Source organism: Nothoprocta perdicaria, unplaced genomic scaffold, assembly GCF_003342845.1.
Source record: "Nothoprocta perdicaria isolate Ctin4 unplaced genomic scaffold, notPer1 scaffold_26, whole genome shotgun sequence".
Taxonomy (NCBI): domain Eukaryota; kingdom Metazoa; phylum Chordata; class Aves; order Tinamiformes; family Tinamidae; genus Nothoprocta; species Nothoprocta perdicaria.
In genome coordinates this window covers 1,868,659-1,892,797 of record NW_020455488.1, presented here as the reverse complement: position 1 = coordinate 1,892,797, position 24,139 = coordinate 1,868,659, and the positions used below count along the sequence as shown (strand labels likewise).

At 43.3% G+C, this 24,139-nt stretch overlaps 2 long non-coding RNA genes across 2 annotated transcripts; both read right to left on the bottom strand.

The window, feature by feature from the left end:
* Positions 1-4,483: 4,483 nt before the first annotated feature.
* LOC112948371 lies at positions 4,484-6,887 on the bottom strand. Its single transcript, XR_003249610.1, has 3 exons — positions 6,806-6,887; positions 5,422-5,510; positions 4,484-5,212 (listed from the first exon to the last, which is right to left on the bottom strand). It is a non-coding gene; the product is annotated as an uncharacterized LOC112948371 (long non-coding RNA).
* Positions 6,888-10,218: 3,331 nt separating this feature from the next.
* Positions 10,219-12,272, bottom strand: LOC112948370. The gene is made up of 2 exons (XR_003249609.1): positions 11,725-12,272; positions 10,219-11,367 (listed from the first exon to the last, which is right to left on the bottom strand). It is a non-coding gene; the product is annotated as an uncharacterized LOC112948370 (long non-coding RNA).
* Between the last annotated feature and the right edge of the window lie 11,867 nt (positions 12,273-24,139).

Genomic DNA, 24,139 nt, shown 5'->3' with positions numbered 1-24,139 from the left:
GGGCAGCTCCTCCACATGTACTGAAGGGAGTCAGTGCTGGTGCCGGTGCCTGCGCTCAGCTCAGGCAGTGCTGGTCCGAGTCGATCATATCAGTGCTTCTGCTCACACTTATCATCTGAAGTCATCCTCSCTCTGTCTCCAAAACATCTAGAGCATTCCGCCACCTCCGCCCGAGTCCACTTGCGGTTTCTTCTTATTGGGTTCTCCATGTCTTTCTGCAACTTTTCATAACCTGTAATAAAGTGTAAAGTGCTTTTTTTTTTTGGGGGGGGGTCAGAAGTCTAGAGGACATCAGATCTCAGCGAAGCGAGGCAGGACAGCAGGGTGAGGATAGCTTCTGTGCACCTCCCGAGGCTTAACCATTTCATAGCAAAGCTGCTGGGGGTGGTCAGAAGCTGGTGTGTCCCCGCTATCCCCTTGGGGACCCATATGGCCACAGAAGGTCCCTTCCCCAGAGACAAGGGGATATCCCAGTTCGGCCTCGTGCCTCGGTATCCCTGCCTGCCCTTGAGCCACTGCCAGGATGGCATCAAGAGCATGGCCAACAGCCTCATAATTATGGGCCCAGCTACAGCGACAGTTAAGGTTATCAGAGCGTGATGCAGGAAACACTGCTTATATACGCTGTATGCTAGATGCATATGCATACATGCTAGATGCATATGCTAGCTCTATGTGTATGTCATATAGAAGGTATCATGACAGCTGCAATATTAGGCATGYTCTCTTAACAGGTTCATGCTCGTATACATGCAGATCAATAGAAAAGCCTAAACACGTGTATTTATAACCAYGTGTCACATATATACATGAGTGTGTATCCAAATAGATACATGTACACATAAGGCAGGTGTACGGATAGATACATAAAGAAAAGACTTATGCATTACAGCGTGCAGCCTCCCCACTCTTCTAGACCCTCTGCTCACAGAGGTGTGTGTAGGAAGGCAAAAAGTCCTCCAGAACAGGGTGTGTGAGGCCAAGGAGTGCTTAAGGGTTAAAGCGGGATTCTATTTTCAAAACTAAAATAATTAAAAATAAAAAAAATACAAGCAAATCAACAGCAAACAGGAGGTGGGTTAACAATAAGGCCAGGCAGGTACATGCTGCCTGGCATGTCTGGGCACGGGGTCCATTGCCGCGGACGCTCCTCTCATCAAGTATTTATAGTGGCTGCATCTTTGCATAACATTTACTCCGCTTTCTTTAACTGCTTCCTCCGCTCCTTGCCGCAAACAGCCTTGGCTCGGCCCCAGCCCTTGTGATGATATCAAGAAAGGTTTTTCTTTTTTTATGGTCAAGCCACAGAGAGGTCATTCTAATAATACCCAAGGTCACTGGTGGGAGCCACCGAGTCTCCCAGTCATTTTTCATTTGCTTGCAACAGTTAATGACAGTCACAGGGACGGGAGCTGGGAGCTGATGGCCATGTGATGTCACCAGCACATGCTAGGGGATTATAAGGGCAGGTACAGGGCAGGGTTGTGGATTAAAAACGCTTGGAAAAAAAAATCACTATTAACTGCTTCACTCCARCAGCTTGGTAGAAAAAAAAAATAACGAAGGGAACAGACAAAGCGGGGTTGCTTTTTTCTTTTTTTCCTCTCCAAAATGCCAGCTCAACCCGCTTGTTTCTCTGATTCAGTGACTCAGCTGGAAAAAGCAGCACAGAGGGCGAGCGGAGGGGAGGCCGCGGGCAGCGCTTCCCACCCCAGCCGCGGGGCCAGAGGCTGCCAGGCCCCCCGCAGTGACCTTTCCCTCCCATCCCCACCAAAGGCCTCGTCCCTCTCCTCCAAGGGCGAAACCCCTGGTGACAGCAGCAGGAGTCAGCCCTAAGCTTGCTTTCTGATCCAGGCATTTTATTTATTTATTTATAACTCATTCTCTTTCCTCTAGTTGGAGGAAAAAAAAGAAAAACAGCAGAAGAGGAAGAGCTGGTGTCTAGCTCGCTCCCAGCTCCAGAGCTGCCCAGGCAAAGGAGCCCAGGAGGATGTGGGGATTGACGTAACCCTGGGCACCCACCACAGGGTTCACTGTGGCAAGGGTCCCTATGCACCCACCCCACACCCAGACCTGCCCCACTGCTGCCCAGAGCTGCCCCAGAGATCACAGGCCCCATGGGCGGCCCATTGCTTAACCCAGCTCACCTAAATCCCCCCACCAGAAAGCARTGTGTTCATATCACCTTGTTATATGTATATTATAAGCGTTCATATCACCTTATTATATGTATATTATAATTATATTCTTCTCCAAAAGAATGCAGAGCTAAGAGGCTTTTAACCTTTAGGATAACTTCAATAGTCTGGACAAAGTACTACTTCTTGCTGGGAAACAGTCCTATAGAAAGAGGAGGTATACATTGAATCTCCACTATTCTGAATCAGTCAGCATTTCATCATTACAGTATTTACAAAAAAAGAATTTCCTAAAGGTTGGATAYATGGTTGAAACTTTTGTTTAATAACAGTCCTTTTTAATCATAAAAACAAACCAAAAGATACAACTACCCATAGAATTCTGTCACTTCAGACTATAAAAAGACAGAAAAGAAAATGACAACTGGTTTATGTGAACATTTAACTCTAGGCTTGCTTCATTGCCTACAACAATCTAGTGAAACTCTCACTATTGATTTCAATGGACTTTAAGTGAACTTTAGGTTTAAGGTAGAATGAATAAGCAGGAAGAAGTGTCCAAGTCAGAGCAATGTCCAAAACGTACTGGGTTGTATAAACACTGTATCTCCCTGCTTTCTGTGTCCATTATATCCTCTTCATGCCTAGTCCTGAAAATAAATTCTCTTTGCATGCTGTATCTATTTAAATAAGATGCAGCTGGAGGCTGAATTTTTGAGCCAAATGGAGCTGSTACAAACTGCCATGACTGAAGTCCTCTGAAGGATGCCGAGTTGTGGATACCTGCCCTGATAGATCTTGCTATGGGTCCTCAAGTATAGTCTGCTCTATCTTGATATTATTGCTATGTTTCTCCATTTTTTAATTCTTCCTAGGAAGATACAAACCCATGTACTGGTCCTTGGATAAAGAAGATGGTGCYTTCTCCCTGCTTGTCTGTTTTCCACAAAAGTAAGGAAAAAAAAAGTCATGTTTACAATTAGACCTGACTTGATTTATCGCACTTAATAGGATTAGAGTGTCAGTCTCTCTCAAGAATATTTAAATACAGAAGAAGAGTGTTGCTGAGTTGCTGGTGTCTTTTTTTCTCTATGATGACACACCTATGAGCAGAGGGGATATGTCCGGTGGGAGCAAGCAGATTATCTGTATCTAGTGAAACAAGGCRTGCATGGCAACCTTTGCCAAGGCTCAAAGCCAGAAGCTACTCACTATAAAATAATTGTGTCACTACCTAACCAATGCACTCTTCATGTTTCATTTATCTTTTGACTGTAATTGAATGGTTGAAAAGCAAAAGAAAAAAAAAGTAGACAAATTCCAGCTGTATTGAGATCTGTTTCTTTCTCTGCTACCATGGCCCATCATTAGATAGTTTCCCTCTCTGTACAGAAGGTCAGAGAGTATAAATATAAATTGCATTTTGCATTACTTCTAGATGAGTGAAGCTGTCAAAGCAATAATATAAGCTTTCAGTTCCACATTCTACCACTTCTTTCCCATTTTTTGGCCAGGAGGTCATGTGCAAATTGAACGTGACAGCCCAGACGACATGTCCAACAGACTTATATTGTTAGACTGTTCTGCCATGGCACTCATCACAACATTAAACCCACATCGGACTTAAAGCTCCTCAGTAGCTACTAACAGTAGCTCAGACTTCTTGCGAAAAAGTTCACTCCACCGCAAGCTTACAGAACAATGACGTCTCTTTTGGAGGATCTCATCAAAAACACAGCAGGGAAAAAAAACTTGCAAACAAACTTGAAAAAGTTGATACAAATTTAATTATCTGAAAGGTGAATACATTTATAAAATGTATGTGGATATTCCTCACTTCTCTAAAATCTTACTTCTCCATGAAGTTTAGGTGAGCAGTCTTAAGATGTAATTAATCAGTATTTATCAGATATTTTTGCTATCAGCATCCAAAAGACGTGAAAACATCCTTTACCTGTCCATCTTCTATTTTATGCAAACACATTTTGTCTTATAGCCATTAGACAAAATACTCTATATGCCAATTAATAGCACTGCTGATTTGGAAATATTGTCATAGCTCAAGCATATGTCTAATGGGCAGTCTCCACCAACAGCTATTAGGATGATGTAGTCTAAGTCCATTTGTTAAAAAAAAAAAAGTTACTTGAATATTATCTATTATACTAACTTGGATAGAAGTTGGTCTGCAGAGTACCAAAGGGATAAGATTCCAGTTTTTGACTTCAGSTGAAGTAGAATCAGGTGTTAGAATAACTTAGAAAAATGCTTTATGTAGTGTAAAATGTTGGAGAAAAGATAATGCTGAATGACAGTAAAAGAAGATCGCACCAGGAGCAGAAAACAGGATATCAAGCCCTTCACCTTTAGATATCTAAAAATACAGCACAGGCTGTGAATCACAGAAAATTCTTAGCACCCAACAGCTGTTTGATGGCCTGTGTTAAAGAGCTGGTGGTCTTTGTCCAAATATCAGACCTCACATTATAAAGAGCATTCATTATCTGACAAATCTCGGTGATAATCTGAGCATACAGGCCAAGGATTAACTTGGCAGAGAAACTGTTTCCTTGGAGCACAGAAATACTGTCTCCATGTAAGGGCTGGGATAGAGGTGGGGATGAAGTCCCTGCTGCTCTACCTTYCCATGAATTAACAGAGAACTTCATATTCAAGGACTATCAGATTTTTTTCCTTCCCTCCAGAAGGGCTCAACTTGGAGTGAAGGGTTTGAGTCCCATCTGGTACAAGTCAGCAGGGGCTTTGCAGACTTTGGTAGAGCTACGCTGATTTACAACAGATGATGCTATTAGAGGACTGAACTATCCAACAATAATTATAAAAAATGTCTTTGATTATGAATGTTCAACAACTATTTATGTTTACATTCCAGAGATTTGCATGTAGCACAGTGGGGAGCATTTTATCTCTTCAAAACATTGCACCAGCGTAAATAATCCACTAACATTCAAATGAGCAAAGAAATACCCGCTTTTTGCCACAAGATGGACCAATAAGGTTTTTCTTCATGCTTCTTTTTCAAACAGATTTGTCAATAATCCTTAAAGTTCATTCTAAAGAAAGAAACATGGAAAAAGAARAGAGCTATGTTCTTTTCTAGGTGGCTACTTTACAGACAGCTCCAAAAACTGCAATGTGTCTAGATGCAAGCAGACCATCCTACACCTGACAGAGAAGAGGATGGTAAAACCACAGTAAAGTAGGACATAAAAATGCTATATATATATATACACACACATATATATATATAAAAGTACTGTACCTCATTGGACATTGTATTCAAAGCAAACCATCACAGCATATGCATGAATTTGCATCCAAAATGAATCCTTGAGGCTTTCAGACAAATACCTATCAAAGGCAAGAGGGCAATAACCACATGAAATCTGGAAAGACACACTGCCCAAGTACAAGCCTGGAATGGCACAACAGAAACGAACACCAGATGAACTACATTGACGTTTAAGCTTTCAAAATAGAAAATGCTTAAATTATGCAGTAACATGTCATACCTTTGACTCACAAGAGGGAGAGGAGATAAAAGCCCAGGTAATACTCCTTTGATGTTGGAACTACATACATAGGTCTCCTGTTTTGGCTTCTTCTCACCATTCTGCCCCTCTATTTTCTAATTGTTCCTTGGCGATTCTTCGAAGGCATTACATTTCTCAAATTAATGCATATTGCCCTGAACCCAACAAAGCTTTGCTCTTAAGAACRAGCAGGGAAAGAGTCACTGGCATTTCATGAATGGTACCCAGAAGAGGACCAGAAGACACACATATATAGCAATTGCGGCCTGGATAACTTCATTTAACTCAACATCTTCCTGCAAATCCCTCCAGGGCAKGTAATAGTTGTATGGTTCTGGCATTGGAGCATGGCCATTATGGCCAGATAACTCAATTTGGAGTCTTGGGAATGGCCTAATTCTTCCCATCTCCAACCCTGAATGCTCCCTGAAGTCACTACGGGACAGGCAATTCCTTTTGTAAATAAAAGAGCCTCCTCTGAGTGTAGCATCCACTTTTGCCAAAATTCCAGGTGCCACGGTAATAGCACCATGCTGTTAAATGCAAGAAGCTTAATAGAAATAGGAGGAAGCTTAAACAAAATGTGAGGATGAAGCAGAGATTCAAAGAATGGTCACCTCTGAGGTCCTTACTGCTTATTTTGTTGAAATTCAGAAGACAAGCCTAATATAGCTAGTTACTCSCCTATTTTAATCATTAAATGTAGGGTTTTTTTCCCATACTTTAAAATGCACAGCATTAGAATTCTCCTGGGCAATTTGGCGAGGACTCCAATCACTTGTCCTGAGCAAATCACTTCCCTTCTTTGCCTCAGTTTCCCTATCAATAAAATGAGGATGTAATAAGGCTAAGATATCCCTTGGGAGCATTCTGAACAGCAATTAGTGTATTTATAAGCCCTTTGAACATTAAACCTGTCACATAAATGGTTAGAGCTATTAAACTGAATTTAATTKGCCACAGCTCAAGAAAAAAATTCTACTATGTGTCTTCAGACAACTGAAGGAGACACTAGACTTGACTCTGGTGTGAGGATGCCCTTCTATGTGAACAGAAATTCCAGAGCAGGGTGGGTTGAAGCAAGGTGTATTGTCTGATACACAAGCTCCTTACCTTGAACCACCAGAAGTTGCACGAAGTGTGTACTCAGGATCAATAAGACAATTTTTTTTCTGAAGTAAACAGGGCAGAAGCGAGCATCTGTAGAAATTCTGCTACTCAAAACAATGAAATAAAAAAAGAAAAAAAAAAAAAAAAAGATAGGCCCACATTCTATCAGAGGAGATTCTCCTTGAGTTTAACAAGGAGAGCACGCGATGACTTGTGAACACATCAACACAAGTCAGATAGGGTAGCTTATCAATGCTGAATTTGTGTTCACTCTCTTTTCTCAAAAAGAAAATATCTCTCTTCTTATGCCTAGGGTTTTTGGGGGGAGTGGAAAGCAATACTGCTGTCTTTAAAACCCAGAAATGAATTCCAGCAAGCTAGCCAAGCCTCTAGGCACGTTGCTAACTGGAAATTTCAGTAGGAGAGTGATCTGCTGTTTTTTTCAATATTCTCATATTCTCAAAGGCRTCTCTAAACTGAGACCCATAAGTTCGGTACTAACCATGAGGAAATTCACATACACATTTTGGGGTCTTCAATGCCAAGTTTAACTCCAGATGCAACAGCAYTTCACGAGTGCATGAAAACTCAAACTGAAAAAAGCTGGGTTCATCTCCTTGTGCAGGACAAGCATGAATAAACTGAAGTTCCACTAGTACATTTTTGCTTTGCATACACACTTTCCCTGCTTTTAATGAGAACCAGAATGTCTTTCATTAATGGACATCCAGAAACTGTATTTACAGGAGTTAATCACAAGCATTGCTTTAAAAAGTTCAAGTTTTGAAATTGATAAATGTTGAGTGCTGAAGCCACCCAACCCATGAATCCATTTAATACCACTGAAACTTGGTTTATTAATKATTATAGAACTGCCATTGGTCCCTTTGGAGGGGACATATCTTGGAAGTACAAAATAAAACTGTTCTGAAAGTCTCCCTTACTGGTGTGAACAAAGGTAAGACTGGGTCACCACTCAGCGCAGTGGTGCCAGCAATGTGGAACCTCTGCAGGGTATAAATCTATTTAGAACGGAGTAGAACTAGACAGTTTCAATTCACTTATAGATTGATCTTCCTTAGTGGCACTAGTTCTTGTTGTCTGTCAGATATATTCCAGATATATTTAGGGCGCCTCTAAATTTGGTGCTTATTTTTTGCTAGGTTTCACCCTCCATCAGGGTTTTACCAGCTGGATAAGCAATTTTTCTATTTCTAATTTTATTACTAGCAGGTTTTGCCACATCTCTCTTTCCTCTTCAGATTATTCATTTTTAAGTAACTTTAATAATATTTGTGATGGTAACATTCTTTCCTGAACCACAGTCTAGTCACCAGACTTACAGTGTTCTTTCAGGTAAAATATCCCATTTATCATGTCAGTATTTTTTTTTCACGATCCACAGGAGAGATTTGGCGTGGTCCATGACCAGTATACATGCCATACATGTCAGATAATTCATTTAAATAGGTTTCCTAAATTGTCATATTCGTGCAGTTCCAAAGCAGGGTATACAACCATACACTGYGTAATGGGCAGATCCCTTTTTTCTGGAATAAAGAGAAATAGTTTTGTAGTCCACTAAATTCTAACCTAAATTTTAGCCACTCTCTGTCTTCTCTTAGTCCAGCACAGATACATATATATTTGTGTTTTTATAGATAACGCATTAAATACTGGCATWTTAGGTAGAGTCTCACAGTGTGTAATCAAAAAACAATAATAAAAGCTGTGCATTCATCAGTCCTGAATCTTTTTTTCTCCTCCTGTCTTTCCCTTACTGAATGTCTCCATAAATTGATGCTTAGGGAACTGATTTATCATGTAGAAAATTCATGTTCAAACCTTTCATAAACTCATGCAGTCACCTTGCTCCTTGCAAGTATTTAATTTTCTGACCTTCATTACCATATGTACTGTAACAAACTTATATTGATATTGGGTTATTTCAATCAAGAGATAACATATAATAAACTAATTCTTGATGTGTAGGTGTTTATGAGCAGGAACGACTGACTTTGCCAATGATGCCTCTTCATATCTATTGTTTGAGCAGTTCAGAATACCAGCCCAAATTTTAATTTATACATTAGGTCTACTTTTATCAAAGGCAATGCTGAGGAGATATGATTGAAGAAACAAATCACTGCAAATACCTGTGTCTCGGAGGACATTATGTCATCCAAGTTTGCCCTTTCCTAGCTTGGCAGCCATCTCCGTCCATTGCTCTGGTGATGCCCGAGACGGCTGTGTCCCTTGTTGGCCAACTGTGTTGTCATGAATGCTTGCACCAAGGCTCATAGTCTCAAAGGTGTTTCATTGTCACACTTGTCACGACACAGTGTAGAAGCTCTAAGCCATGCGACTGAGTGACACAGCCGTGCCCGAAGCCAGGCTCACCTGGCTCTGTGGGAGCCCCCGTGCAGGGGGACACCAGGTGGTGCAGAGCCATTGTGGTGGATCCGACACCATCTGCCCTCCTGGCCGTGAGCGCAGCAGCTCTCGGATGCGCCAGCAAGTCCTGGCTGCCAGAACAATCCCTCGGTGCCACCGACAGCTTGTGCAAGGGACAGGACTAATGTCCAGATGGCCCCCAGATTTTGAGGGGCTGCATGGTGAGAGCAAAACCAAAATCACCCCTCCCATGTCACACCAAGGACCCAGAGCACGCTTTCTTCTCAGATATTCTCCATATCCAGCTCCCATCATCTGTCATCATAGACATTAGCAGTCTCCCGCTTCACGTGCACAGGCGAATGACCATCACTTTCCTTCACAACTATTCAGAGGTCCAGCTTGCTCTCGAGACTCCACACAACTCATATATGCTCCCTTTATCTCCCTACAGCTTCAGCCTTCCTCACTGCAGCCTCCCATCTGTCACTCCATCCCCAAAACCAAATGACAAATCACTTTTCTCGACATCTTGTGCCTGTCTTCTTAACATCCTTTGTGCTGCCTTTTCTCATCCTTCAAAGTCATAACTCTCAACTTCACTTTCCTGTTGTCCATATGCTTTCTTTAATGTATATATATATATCATTCCTTTATGTTATATCTCAGTTTCTTTTTCATTAGGKACCGTCTTAGACCATTTCTTTATCTGCATCATCTGCAATGCTATTTTCCCTCCAGTCTTACTGGCCTCTCTTTATGACATTCCTTCAGTATAAACATCTCTCCTTTTCAACAATCTCTCCTTTTCRCATCAAGGACAATCCTCAAGAAAGAAAATTTGTCAAGATGATCCCAAATAGGTTAAATGCAGCATCTATATATCTCCTAGGTTGTTACCCAGTTTAAAATGGACACTGGATGTGAAGTATAAGTACATCATTCTATACTATTGTATAAAATGGTAGAAGATAATGATACATTCTTTCCCTCATCATTCTAATTTTATCCTGGACTGCTAAAGTTTTTGTCCTCAGTGAGGGCTCCCAGTCATCTGGATGGAAACTATTTAACAAGCCATACATTATCATGGAAAGGTGAAAGGGAAAGTTTCCCATATATTAATTTTTTATTTTATTTTTCAAGTGGGCACACATTTACCAATAGGACTAAGGACACTGTAGCCCCCTTACATCTCTAGGGAATAAGACACAGATTCCCAGTAACAAACCAGGAGACAGGCATAGCCCAGCAACTCTATCTTGGTTCTTTTCAGGTCCATTTACAAAGAAAACATGTTCTGTGCTGCAAAAAATCAGCTCCATTCACTAATTAATCTTTCTGCTCAAAAAAATGCATTTCCTCCTGGCTCTTCTTTTGTCTGCCCCAAGCACACCATGATCTCTTGCTCATCAGCTGCCTCCCCTTCCCACCAATCCTGTGTTTACCACCAATGACCACCTATAATCACACATCACAAAATATCTTGACCTTTATCCCCAAATTTCTGATAGGTGAATTCTTTTTATTATTATTATTGGTTCTCACCGAGTTGCAGGTAGCTTGCCYTGAATGATCATCAGCTCAGCTTGCCTTGCTGTGCTGCTGGCTTAAGAGTAGTGCCTTGTTGATTGGATTACAGCTGAACAGCACTTTAGCTGTCTTAATATCAGGAAGTTCACCGGTGCCCCTATGATTGCTACCCCGCGCCCATCACTTAGAGAACACCGAGGCTGCATTTCTCCTGAGCTATGAAATAATGACTAACTGGAGCGATGAACTCTGATCAGCAAAACCCTTCACATATTTGCAAGTGTTCTGCCTTTTGCCTCTCAGCATTCCTTGTGCTCAACTGAAATTGTTTCTCCTGAAGCAGAGGGGAAGAGGAAGAGCCTTAATGTAGCAGTCACCGGAGAAGCTAACCATTAAGTTAGCTTTGGGCTAGTGTAGCTGGAGACTCTGTACCTGTTTTCCAGATGCTGGTTCTTCAGCCCAGACACACAGTGAGGAGTCATGGGCAACTAGTTGAATTTATTCCCAGAAGCTGTAGCAGAATTAGGCAGATGTCCCTTGTTCCAGTTGTGCTTTCTGAGTAGGCAGCAAAATCCCACCTTCATTCCGTGTTTTCTTTTTTTCCCCCTCTGTATATCAACATATATCTGTGTGTTTGCCTACAAGTGAATACAGATGAGAAAGGAATATTTTGAGAGTGTAAAAAAATTCAAAAGAGGCAAGAAGCAGATTTGATGATTTCTTGTCATGATTTTATAGTTCACAACTATATAAAAATACTATAAACAGCTAATTTTGAATAAAACCTCTATGCCAGAGATAGGAGAGACAAATAAAAATGTCARTACTTAATTCCAAGCCACCAATTCTTATTCTCTATAAGCAGTGGCCCYCATATTTCCCTCAGGCAGTGACCCTCATATTTCCTTGGCAAAGGATAACAAATATACATAGATATATATATACACACACACTGAAATGGAGAGTGGCAGCAAAATAAAATGTTGTTTGCATACCTGAGTCAATACATGTGTGTGCAACACGAGGTCTGTGGCCTTGATGCACATGGTGTTGGGCAAGCTCCTTCACATCCCCTCGAGCAGCCTGCGTGGTCCACGGGGCATCTTCAAAGGGACCGGGAAAGGTATCACCAAAYGTCAAGACTGATGTCAATGAGGGAAGAAAAAAGCAGGGAGTGGAAARGCCTGTATTAAAGGAAAAATTTAAGTCCACTTTCCATCTGCGGGAGGAGTCATCCCAGGACACAGCTCTCAGGCAGCTGAAGAGCACATACGGGAAGATAACTTCTGTCAGATGCAAAAAGAGCCAGACCGGGACACAAACTGAATTTTGCAGGCAAGCAACTCTGCTGGGGAATCTGCTTTTTATTCCCCTGCTTTTAAATGCAGCCAAGATGTGGCTGCTGGATAATGCATCTCCCGTGGTTTAAAAGGAGAAAGGCCAATCGGTGGGTTAAAGGCAGCTCCCTTGGCCAGCTGATGGTAAAGCCCATGCCACCTTTGGCACTGGGTGGACTGGCATCTCCATTTCATCACTTTGCCATCATTGTGTCTTGCCCTGTAAAGAAGAGAAGAAGTTCCCTTTATCAGGGAGTAAATAGGAGCAGAGATGGTTTCACGTGCCACAGGCTGGTGGCACTGAGGATGCCAGAGGAAGTCCAGCTCGGAAACATGATGGCACAGAGACGGCAGCACAAGCTTCAAGGGCTACAGGAACGTAATTTTAACAGAACAGATGTGGGCAGAAAAAAACAGATTCTTCTCTCCCCACACCTCCCACTCCTTACCTTTTGGATACAATTTTTAAAAGGGAACAGGGGGTGAAAAGGTGTTTTATCTGCATGCCTAGATGCTCAGCTAGCACAAATCATCACAGGACTTTGGAGAAAGTTGCAGCAATTTATATCTGCCTGGAATCTGTACATTAAGTGTTTTTGCAAAGTATTCACATCAATGCCTTGTGAAAATGGGCTTTCAGAATTAGTCCTAGAGAAGGATACATTTTGATAAACGAAAACCTAGCCATCTGCAAAGGGAGATAATGAGAGGAACAAATTATCAAATTATCAAACCTGGGGCAGGTGTCTCCTGGAGCAAGGCTGAGCTAGTCACCAGCTTCCTTTTAAAGGCTCATTTTGCACAGGTGAAGTCTCTTACCTCCTGTGCTACCAGTTCTGCTGCAGATTAACAGTCTCTTTCCATAGCAACACCTGACCCTTTCTTCTCCTTTTTGCAATTACATATACATATAAGCATCTATATGTATATTCCTTGTCTAGGRAAAGGACAGATGGGTGACAATTTCCTGTAGTATCAGCACATTTTGTGAGAGGGAGGCTTAGAAAAAATAGCAAGAGAGCTGGAAAAAATACTTCTAAAAACAAAGTATGGGAAGTCCACATCCATGACTATGCCAACAGCAAAACAAGTTCTGTTTTCAGCTGCTTCAGCTTGGACTCCCTCTTCCAGAAGAGACTGTACCATGACCAATACTGACTAAGAGTTCTGGAAATGGGCCATTTTCAGGGCACCAGACCCGACAGCTGCGAGGAACAGGATGGGAAGAGCCTGGGGGAAGGCAATCACCCACTCACAGGCARTGCTATGAAGTTCATCTGTTAAAATCCCAACCACACATGCAGCATCTCTGGTCACTGCTTATTAAATGAGAAAAAAAAAAAAATCTAGGAAGATCCCATGAAAAGCTAGGGAGAGCATCACTTGACAAGGCAGCCAATGTACGTGGTTATGACTCAGGATGCAGCAGCAGGTTAGGGCAGGTGACAGATGATGCCAAAATGGTCTTGATGTGCCAAAGAGCAAGCAGAGCAGGCTCCCCTGGCATGCTCCCTGAAGGACAGGGAGACCTTTGGAGGAGATAAACTTTACAGTACAARCCCAAGGGGGAAAACAGATTCCCTGGCCAGATTAAGCAGGAAGCAAAGCAGACTCTTGCCCTCATAGAACTGTTACATTAAAAAATGATAGCTTGTGCAGAAGGACGTCGTTGTATTGAGGGAACCTAGTGTAGACAGACCTGCAGCCTGGAGAAGCAGGAATCTGTGGGTAAATTAAAGGCTGGCAATGGCACGAAGCTGTTAGAGAGCACTGAAAAGCATCAAGTGCACGATACTGACACTCCAGTGCTCTGTGTGAAGAAAAGGAATTATCCAGGGGAAAAAAAAAAAAARAAAAGAAAAAGTCATTCCTAGAGGCCAATAGCTTGGGAGTGTGTTTATTCCAGGTATGAGGAGCAGGAAGTAGTCTATCAACATACTAAAATCTCTTAGCATGTCTCATTAGAATTGCTTTTTTTTTTTTTTTTTGATGAAACAGATGTCCAAGTAATTGCATCTGAAACATTTTTTTTCATGGCTGAGGATGTGCATTCCTCACCCTGGGGCTGTCCCCTGCTGCAGCTGCTCCGGAGCTCCGGGRCCTTGGGCTGCCCACCAGGAAGGGTTCCTGGGTGCACAGCCCCGGAGCAAAGCTGACAGGCAGGTTTCGGGGAGACCCTGAAACAAAAGGGTTGGTAATTTGTCAACCTTATGGACCCTCTGAGGTGACCCACAGTCATAGGAGTGAAAAAGGATGGGGAGAAGAGAGGGAAAAAAAAAAAAGAAAAAAAAAAAAAAAAGACAGTATATTCCTTGCTTGATATTGTTATCTCTGGGCCAGCACCGGTTGGGAACCACTAGGGTAGAGCAAAAGGTCAACCTGGACATCAGTGTGGTCAGGCGGAGGGTCCTGCTTTCTGAATGAACGAAAAACTTTTGACTTTTTAATCCCAGCCTCAGTTAGAAGGTTATTAGACCAGTGACCGCTAGGCCTAAACCAACATGCAGCCGCTGGSAGACAATTTCTACAGATTATGCTAATAAAACACAGGATTTCTTTGAAGCCCAAGTTTCTGCTCCCCCCGAGAACCACATGTGAAGCTTTACTAGCATGGCTCCTTTGACATTCATGTGCATCTCTGATGAAATATGGTCCCACTAAAGTCACAGGCAAATTGTGTTCAGCTGTGTTCGGGTAATGCAAATACACTCACATACATGTCCAAAAAACACTCCTCCCTAGCCTAACCAAAGCTAAAGAAGCTCCCAGGCAAAGATAACGTCATTAAATAAACCTGAAAGTGTGAAAGCCAGAACGGGGCTAAAGGCAACAAAGTTTGCTGTGCTGTATATAACACTCAGGGGAGGGCAATATTCTTAATCAGTATATACCTTCTGCTGTGAACCCTGGGGTTGAATTAGGGGTTAGTTACCAGAAAGATATCCAAACCTGATGTTGAGGGCTGAAATGATAATAAACTGGAGAGATCCTTTAAAATAATAGTTCAGCATAAATTTTCTGCCTTTTCAATGCTGCCAATTACAAGATGTTTAAAACTAAGTGCTACAGTTCAGGTCCAGCTTCTCCACCAGTGAGCTCTCAGCCACATGGACCCACGGCCAGACTTTTCTTTTTAACCACGAGCAGTAACCTGGTTTAGATCCTACCGAAGTCCCTGCTCCAAGAAAAGTAGCTCCTAGTGGTAGTATCCGAAGGATGAGAGGATGTGTGCGAAACTCTGATGAAAATAAATAAATAAATAAATAAATAAATAAATAAATAAATAAATAAGAATGCCAGGGGGCACATAGTAGGGGTGCAGCTCCGATAGAGGGCTGTGCCCCTGGCATGGCACCAGAAAAGGGGCTCCACAGCTGTGCAAAAGCCTTGGAGCTGCAGAGCGTCTCCAGCCAGGGCTGTGCGGCCCAGAGAGGGGGAAACTGGACTCGGAGCGGGTGAGGGCAGCAGCGCGGGGCTGGGTCCGCTCCCTGGTCCCAGTCCCCTGGTCCCAGTCCCTGCTCCTCCGTCCCGTCCCTCTCCTGCCCTCGGAGCCAGCCGAGAGCAGGCACACGGCCTAAGAGCCCAATTCACCTTATCTCGATGAATTCATAGGAAGCAAGTCCTTGCTGTGCCTTTCAGAAGTCGCAGGGCACTCTGTCCCCATCTGTTCCTTTACGATTATTATTATTATTTTCCTAATAGTAATCGTTGACCTAATATACGTTACTGGGGGAAAGGGGGAAGATGCAGCTCCTTCACCGTCAATCAAAACTCTTCCTCAACCCCCCCTCCCCGCGTGAACACTTTTCTGTCTCCCAGCAGTACCGGCAAGATGTTCTTAGCCAAATACAAGATTCTATTAATGAGCACTTATATTTGCTAAGGAATGCAAATTCTTTCTCCCCATGTATTATTAGCTGTATCAGAATGTTTGTCCTTTCAGCTCTCTTTGAAGTTGAAGGAGGAAAGGCTGTTATGTGGCACTGAGAAGAGGGGGAATAAAAAGAGAGAGAGAAGGGGAAAAAAACACTTCTAACTAGTCCGTGGTTTTATTTGTTCTCTTGCCAAAAACGCCAAAGGTAGCAAAAGTTACAGAAATTGTTTAAAATGTGTGTGTGTGTTTTTCTTCCTCCAAATTAGATAGATTTTTTTTCCCAACTGATCGTTCCCTTTAAATAATAATGGGATTTAATGAACAGCCTGCTTTGAATTTACTTTATAAAATAATCGCTCTGATGCTCTAGAGAATCTATTACGAGTTGGAAAGGAATAAATCCGATTGCCTCCCCAAACAGGAGAAGGGTTGCTTTTATTTATTTATATATTTATTTTTTTTTCCTGCTTCCAGATAGAGATGGATCCCGGCTCCCGCTGCTCAGAGCACGCCCCGGGTTGCAGGAGCCTGGGAAGCAGCGGGGTTTGGGATAACGCCGCGATGCCGCGGGGATGGGCAGTGTTTGGGCTGCCCCGTGCAGCCGGGGACCGATCTCAGCCTTTCCCGGCGGGATGCGCTGGACACGGGCGGGCTCCCGCTGCGCTGCTTTCCGCGGGCTTCCCAGGGGCGGGAAAAAGCCCCTATCCCCCGGGATGAAGCTGCCGCGTTCCCCGTTTGGGACCCCCCCGGCCGGCCGCCCCCAGGGAGTCCTGGCCCAGCGCAGGTTTTTATTGCAGAGAACCTGGGCTGGCGGGGAAAGGGGCCCCGCGCCGGCTAAACTTTTGTCATGTATCACTTTTCCTCTTGAAAGGTGTTATAACAGCAATTCAATTACAGTAAATAGTGTACATCATCTTCACAGCTGGAAAATTCTGTAACTAACTGTGACCAAACGTTGTAAAGGAATATAGCTTAACCAGTATTACTTTTTTTGTCGCTGACCACAGGTTAATTAATTTCAAGGAGCTTAGTATATCTAAACAGAAACACACTGAGATGCTGGCAAGAAATCATAAAATAGAAAGCGCGGAATTAGGGAGATCATGTGAAATCTGCGCAGCGCTACTCGCTGCCTGGGAATAACTCTGACCATTCCCCCTCCGGCAGCCCCCAAATCCCTCACCCCAGCCCCAGCCCCAGCCCCAGCCCCGCGCACCCCTCCGAGCGCAGGTGCGGTCGCTCCGCGGGCGGGCGCACGGGGCCGGAGCGGCACGTAGCCGCACCTGAACCTATATTTACCCTGCCTATATGTGTTTTTAAGAAGCCCCGCTGCCGTGATGAGCCCACTCGAAGCGGTGCGTGCGTTACAGGCCATACGCGCAGGCGTATGTTACGCATGCTTTGGGACGAAGTGCGTGCGGGCAAGGAGAGGATCCTGCTCAGCAGGGTTGCAAGGTGTGGGCATAGAGCTTGGGTGCGAGAGAAGCCCTAAATCCCCCACCTAAAAAACACGAGGAAATCTCCCACATAGTTCAAACGCAGCTTTTTTTTTTTTTTTTTTTTTTTTTTTCTCCCCGTTAATGGCAATATTACCTGCCGCCTCCCGTTGCAATTCAAGGTTTAAGGAGGATTTGGGTTATTTGGCAGGATGCGAAAGGGCGTTAAAGGAGGCGGGTTCTGCCCAATCCAAATAATCGGTGGGTTTCTTGCACCCGGCCGAGGAGCCGCTGGGGGCCGCGGAGCTCCCCTCGGCAGGTGAGGAGGGTTGCGTGGGGGCGCAGCCCTTTGCGGGGTATTAAAAACATACCCCATTCAAAAAAAAATAAAAATAAATAAAAAACCACTCCATGTGTATGTACATATAAAAAATATATACGYTCCTTTATACATTTTTTAAAGAGAAGGAAAGGGACATCCAGGTGGATTTCCCTGAGAAAGGGAGGCGGTATCGGGCTCTCTCGCTCGCTCCTGCTTCGGGTTAGGGATGCCCTCGCCAAACGGACTGGATATAATAGAAGGGTTTTCATTAATTTCCACGTTTATTAGCGAGCTAATAGCGACACTGTCCCTCCAACGTTTAGGAGAAAAAAAAAAAAAAAAAAAAAAAAAAGTCTTTGCATCTTTGGAAACTTTATTGAGCAAAATCTCGCCAGCAGCAGATCGTCCTGCTTCTCTTCAAAAAGAAAGCACAAGTCGCCATCCCCAAATTTCAATTCCAGCTCCAGAACAAAGGTCCCAGCCCCGACGTTTTGCAGTTGTCAGGACAATCTTGTCCATCCCATGGGTGAGAGGAATACAAATTCTGCACCTTCCCCCCCTGCCAGCCTCGGCGAAAATCCGCAGGAGGGGAGCTCGCCAGGGAAGTCCAGCAGCCACCGGCCGGCTCGCAGGACATCTGTTTAATATTTCAATTTTTTATCTATTCCCAAGCAACAGTTCGCGAGCTGAACTTCTGCCTCGCGCAGTCGCCCGGAATCGCAATGCTTCCCTTCTGCAAACTTCGTTTGCGACTTTTCCTCGCCTCTCGCTGGGTACGAGCTCCCCAGAGCAGGACGGGGCATATTCAGAAATAAATACATAAATATATTCATATATATATTTATTATAGACGATGCGCGTAGAGACGTGCTACTTTTCGGGGCAGGGCAGCTCGATAGTCACACACACAGGGCTATTTAAAATATATTTTAAAAATTTATTTTATTCTCCCAAATATAGGTGATTCATCTTAAAGCGGAAACTCAGCAGGAACTGTATTCTATGTTGTACATATCTAAAATAATTTTTTAAAAAAACTTTATTTTTCTGATAAGGCGGAAAATAGTTCTTATATATTGATTTTTCCCCTTCTCCCTCAACCTCAAACGTCTTTAATCTTGCTTGTTTATAACTCCCTCGTTCTTCTCTCTGTCTTTATTTCTCCATTGAACCCGATTTACAAACGCGTCACAATCCAGGTACRGACAGGAAAGCATGAACACAAGGAAGAAAAAAGACAGGAAAAAAAAAGATGTTTTTGATAGTGTTTTAAACCAACACATTAATTCGAGTTATTTTATTTTAAGTCCTGCAGAGTTGTTTATTTTATTCAGTAAATACCCCCCCCAAATCGAGAGGCATCATTTTTGCAACAACATAGTGAAATAGTCACACCCGAGCAAGGGCACTTGAAACGCCTGTCTCGAAACTTTCTCTTAGGATCCGCGAGTTAGTCGATTTTTTTTTTTTTTCTGCTAAAAAAAAATATATATAATTCTTCATTTTGAGAAGGTGGGATCCGCACGAAATGGAAGGTTATTTGATAATTAATTGATTACATCAGATGGCACGGAGGAAAAGATGTTTTATTGAGATGTCATTTACCAAAGGTACCGCTGTCAAATTCAGTGAGGAGGGGAAKGAAATTTTTTTTTCTTTTTTGAATACTGGATAACTTATCATTACTTCACTAATGCAAATCTCCTGATCTCAGTTGTTTAAGAGAAAATATTTTCTCCTCCCAAAGCTGCGGGGTGGTTATCTTTTATTTAAGCGCTTACTCAACTGAGCCTAAATTCTGCCTCATTCCTTCCACGGGGGAAAAAAAAGAAAAAAAAAATCGTACTTTCATCTTTCTTTTCAAGTAATCATTCTCTTTCACGGAGAAGAAAATATCTAGAATCAATTGGCCAAAATGCATTTTTGCTGCTTCTTTGCCTCTCTTTACCTGAGGAACCRCACCCGATGTCTGGAAAGGGTTAGTTAAATAATTAAAAATATAAATCAATCTAGAAATATGGAAGTCTTTTTTTTTCTCTTTCTTAAAATTTGTCTCCCATAGAACCTAAGAGTAAAATACGGGGGCGAAAATATCCCTCTGATCTGAGGCGCCTAAATGTTCCCCTCGGAGCTAATTAGGGAAGAAAAAAAAATCCTGCGAAGCTACAACTCCCGAATCCTGCCCGTTCATTTCCGAAAGTTGCTCACGTCGCTCCTTTCAGCCACTTCCACAATTAGAGCCGAGCTCGGTTAACTACTCCTCAGCCTGGTCAACAAATCAATAGCAATTAATTCGAAATAGCTAAGATGATAAAACACTTCCTGTCGCACCTGACCTTTCCAAAGGAGTTATAGGTAGAAGGTAGTGAATATGTTTTAACACAAATCCCACTTGTTTATCTTGTGCTGTTCCTCAGTTCTCGAAGCGACACTTTTTATTATTGTTATTTTCTATTTCTGTCTGTTGTTCTGACTTTTTTTCTGTCCTTTAAACAAATTTCTCAGAACGATTTAATGTCCTAGATAAATCAGTAAAGTCTTTGAGGAAAAAAAAATACCCTGAAGAAAAAAACAATAAGCTGAATTAAAAAAAAAAAAAAGAAAAGAAAGAAAGTGTAATCTATTTTATGTGAGGATATAAGCTAGAATGATACAATATTGGGCATGAATATACATGTCGTCAATGTTGTATCACTTCTCCACACTTTCTGGAAGGACACGAATTGATCTAAAATTGAAATTGTAGAGGAGAGGAGGTGATGGGGTGGGAGGAATGTAAAAGGAAGAGATCAGAAACATTTAGGTGAGCTGTATTAATTATAAAACACAGGACTCTCCTCACTTTTCTCTGCTTGATAAGAAAGCCTCGTCTTCCCCCTCACCCCCTCGTGCTCCCTCTCGCTCCCTTTTATTGGAAAGAGGATCCTAAATTCCTTTTGACTGATAGGAAGTTACAAGACAAGATGCTATTTTCTCTTTCTTTTCTGACAACTCTGTCATCCCAGGGATCATAGTCGTGTCAGAGTGTCTGTCTGGGAGGGAAGAAAAAAAAATCACTGAAGCCTGTGGCCATCTTTGCATCAAAATTTTCCAGACCTCTATTTTTGATTGTGATCCCGCTGATCTGAGTTTGAAATGCGAACGCAGCAAAGCCCCTAAGCCTTCAATCGTGTGAAATTTTCAAAAGATCTCCAGAAGCAATCTCAGGCTGTCTGACCCCTGACAGGCGGAGATCTCTTTATACCTCTCTCTGCCAGCACTTCATTTGTTGGAATATCTTTCAGATTTGCACCTCCAGATGACAACCTGAGTGTTTATTATGTGTATGAATCTGAAATCTTCACCGCAGTACAAAGGAGACGTCTTAAACATCATATTTAATTTCAGATCATAATTACCTGCGCCTCTTTTGCTTCTAATTATCTATTCCTCCTTTCGCTCTGTGGCATGTTGATATTTTGTTGCTTCTTTCTTTCTTTCTTTCTTTCTTTCTTTCTTTCTTTCTTTCTTTCTTTCTTTCTTTCTTTCTTTCTTTCTTTCTTTCTTTCTTTCTTTCTTTCNCTTTCTTTCTTTCTTTCTTTCTTTCTTTCTTTCTTTCTTTCTTTCTTTCTTTCTTTCTTTCTTTCTTTCTTTCTTTCTTTCTTTCTTTCTTTCTATTATATTAGTTTAGTCCACGGGGGAATTAAACATGTCACGATGGACACACACGTCCTATGTGGCGAGATAAAATTCTAACAATGGAGGGTTTGCTCCCCATGGCTATCTGTATACATGCCTAGGAGAAATAACAACTATTACTGCCATTATAATTCAGGTTGTTAGTATGCTTCATCTCCCATTAATCTTTATACATCAATTTAAATTGGCAGCGCTGTTTATGTTTTGTCCCGTGACGTAGCTATAATGTCATTTGGAAGCAGCCGAAGTCCCTTCGTGGTCCTCCTCCAGAGAAAATAAATAAATAAGCAGGGGGGAGAAATGGGGCAAATGAAATACTTTTAACTTTTTCGCTTCTGTTTCAAAAGATCTTCCAAGACTCCCCACCGCCTTCCCGTTYACCTGCTTGTAGGACATCCTGTCTGTCCCCAGGCTCTATGGAGGGGGACGGAGCTGCCCGCGCCAGCCTTGGTTATTTATTTTGCCGGCGTTAACTTATCAGGTGAAAATACCCGTCTATTTAATGGCATGATAGGTGTCATTGCAAGTGCCCGGCTAATTTGCACGGGCTAGCCAAGGTAGGAGCTCGCAGCTAAAAAAAAAAAAAAAAAGGAAAAGGAGGAAATATCCATAGTGAGCGACAGTGAGCGGGGACCCCCCGAGCTGGGAGGGCTGGAGCGGGCGGCCCCCTGGCCCAGCTCGCTGGAGATGTTTAGAAGTTAAACATATATTACATGTGTACATATAGTATATATGTATAATGTCGAGGGATTTAATATCATTGTTTTTCCTACCTCTCTCCTAGAGCCCCACGGTGTTGCTATGATTAACTTATTAAAATAACTCGCCATTAGTTTAATTCGCCGCGAACACGCCTGCCTATGTATTCAGCTGTTTCTGTATTTATCCATTTTTTCCCATAAAAGTTGTATTAAAACAAAATGTTACTTTTCTTTCTCTCAGGAGCTGTATATAGAGACCCTCCCTTTTTGAAATAGACCGCAGGGACTGTCATTAGATCAGATGGCAAGCCTTTATAGAAAGTGTTTTGCATAATTACATACCAAAGCCAGAATAGTCACCCTCACATTTTATGGGTCACAAACCATCAACAATTGGCACATTATTGTCCAAGAAACCCCAGTCCATTCACCGATAGAGAAAACTAGACTGCCTAATCTAGAACTGAAGAAGATTGAAATTTCTTCTAATAAGAACCCAGAGAAGATTATTTTCAAACTGACAACGTGTTTACATATAGTTATAAAGTTCAGAGGACCGATGAGGAGAGAGAAAGGGTATAAACCACTAAACATGATTAAGAATCGCACAGTGGCCTAATATAGATGGTTCATCAAAAAGGAACAGACTGAAAGCTGCCCCCCCCCAACCCCTCTCCTTTTCAGATCTGTTCCCTTTTCTACCGTTGTGATTCAGTAATTAAGATATTCTTATTTGGACAGACAGCTCCTCTGGTAACTGAATAATATTAGCTCCCTTTGATGTCAAACTTTTGACAGTTATCACACTAGCATTGGGCAATTTAGCACAAATGCCCTCTTTTTTTTTTTTTTTTTTTTTTTTTTAGTTGTTGGGGGGAAGTCTTTGAAGAAAAGTAATAAGTGTGATCGCTATCAGCAAATGATGTAAATCTCAGTGGACAGGCATCCCCGGGTATAAATTACATTTTGTTGTGTAGAATGGAGCGAGTTTTGTTTTTACCTCCTCCGCTTTGCATTGTCCGAAATTAAGGCAATAATCCCACTTCCCTMGCGCCGCCGCGCCGCAGCCGCTCTCCCCCTTCATTATTTCTTTCTTTTTCCATAGAAAAACTGGACCGTTTTCCAACACCAACACCCCCCCGTCCCAGCACCCCTTCCCACCCACCCAGCCCAACTGCGCGGCCGCCAGCGCGGCGGCGCTGCGCACCCGGCGAGGCCGCGCGGGCGGGCGCGGAGCGGTGCGGGGGGGTCCTCTGACACCCCCCCCAACCCTCTTCGTATCCATGGCCCAAATCCCGATGTTCCCCCTGTAAYGGCCCCCTTCCCCCCGGCTGCCCTCTGCCCGCAGTGGCGCTAAGAGGACGAGGAGCCGCAGCCGCGGCCGCTGCGCTGGGGACAAGGGCACGGGCCCCGGCGATGCGGTCCCCGCGCTGCCTTTGGCCGGGCCCGGCTCCCTGGGAAGAGCTGGGAATGATTGGAGAGGGGGAGTGGATTTCGAGCCTTTTCTCTTCCACACGCTCCCCGGGCAGCGGTGCCCCGTGTCCTGCTGGCCCTCGCGGGTGCCATCCGCGATACCGAGAGCTGATGGGGTCGGAGGATATTTATTTGTTCTTTTATTTTTTTTCTTTATTTTCTTTTTTAATTTTTCCTTGTGTAGGCGGGGGAGGGGAGAGGAGTCCAGCTCTCGCCAGATTTGCCTTATCGCGAGATCTGGGCTATTAAAAATAATAATGGGGGGGATGAATAAAATATAATATAACGCACCCCCGAGTTCTTCCTGGAGTTGGGTCGGGGGGGGGGGAGTTGCACAGCCCTCGTGCCCCCCCACCCGCCTCCCCTCCGAGTTGCGATGGGCTTGCACTGGGACAACGACAGGGAAATGAATTGGGGTGCCCCCCTCCAGCTCTCCTCCCCTTCCCGGGCTCCCCTTTTCCTGGGCCGCCTTGCGCACGGGGCAACCTGCGCGCTTTTCCCCGTTATATCCCACACCAGCTCAGTCCGAGTCCCKGCCGCGGGAAGCGGCCTGGGCCCTGGAGCCGCTCGCGCTCCCCCCGCCCGGGCC